The sequence below is a fragment of the Belonocnema kinseyi genome, chromosome 1, assembly GCF_010883055.1.
Source record: "Belonocnema kinseyi isolate 2016_QV_RU_SX_M_011 chromosome 1, B_treatae_v1, whole genome shotgun sequence".
NCBI lineage: Eukaryota > Metazoa > Arthropoda > Insecta > Hymenoptera > Cynipidae > Belonocnema > Belonocnema kinseyi.
This window is the reverse complement of record NC_046657.1, coordinates 147,519,830-147,520,640: the sequence shown is the minus strand read 5'-3', so window position 1 is coordinate 147,520,640 and position 811 is coordinate 147,519,830.

Sequence of the window (811 nt, the reverse complement as noted above, 5' to 3'; positions counted from 1 at the left end):
ACATGCGGGAAATTCATTAGTCGAATAGACTAAAATATCTCTAGAAATTGCAAACTGTACAAATATAAAAATAAACACTTAATAATATTAAAGAAAAATGTATAGATATTCCACTAAAAGTTTTATCTGTTAGAATAAAAACATAATATGGTCAAGTAAATAAATCGTTACTTATAAAAGAATATCAAAAGATGAGAAATAACAAAGATATATTTCGAAATAATCAAATAACTTTAGAAATATTACAAAATATATGAAACAGAAATATAAATTATACATTTAATTTTCTCTCTGGTATCTATTAAAATAACCATGTCTTACAAAGCGTGGATATTTTACGTTTGTTATGAAATGTTCGCAATTTAATTTTAATTTTAATGGTTCTTGTCCAAGCTAAGTTTACCATCAGTGCGCCTCGAAGGTGTGCCGAGAATTGCTTACAGCGCCCCAAGTGGCTCTTGGCAAACTATATGGGAGGGTGCTATTTACGGGGAGCGGTGGGTAGAGGGGAAGTGACTTTTTTCGCCGGACTAGAACGAACAATCAAATGTTAAAGTCTGTTGGAATCTTTATATGATAGATCGATTGCAACAGACTTAAGCATTTGATTGCATTTGATCGATGATATATTTTATTTGGTACAATTTTTGGTTTGTTTTATTGGTTATTATTATTCATGTATTTATTTCAGAAAGAGAAGTCAACATAACCTAAAAATTATTGGTGAGAAGGGAAGGAGGGGGGTCCTTGCTGTAGACAATAGTTCTTGCTACATCCACTAGGTGGCGCGGATCTCACATTTTTCCACAAT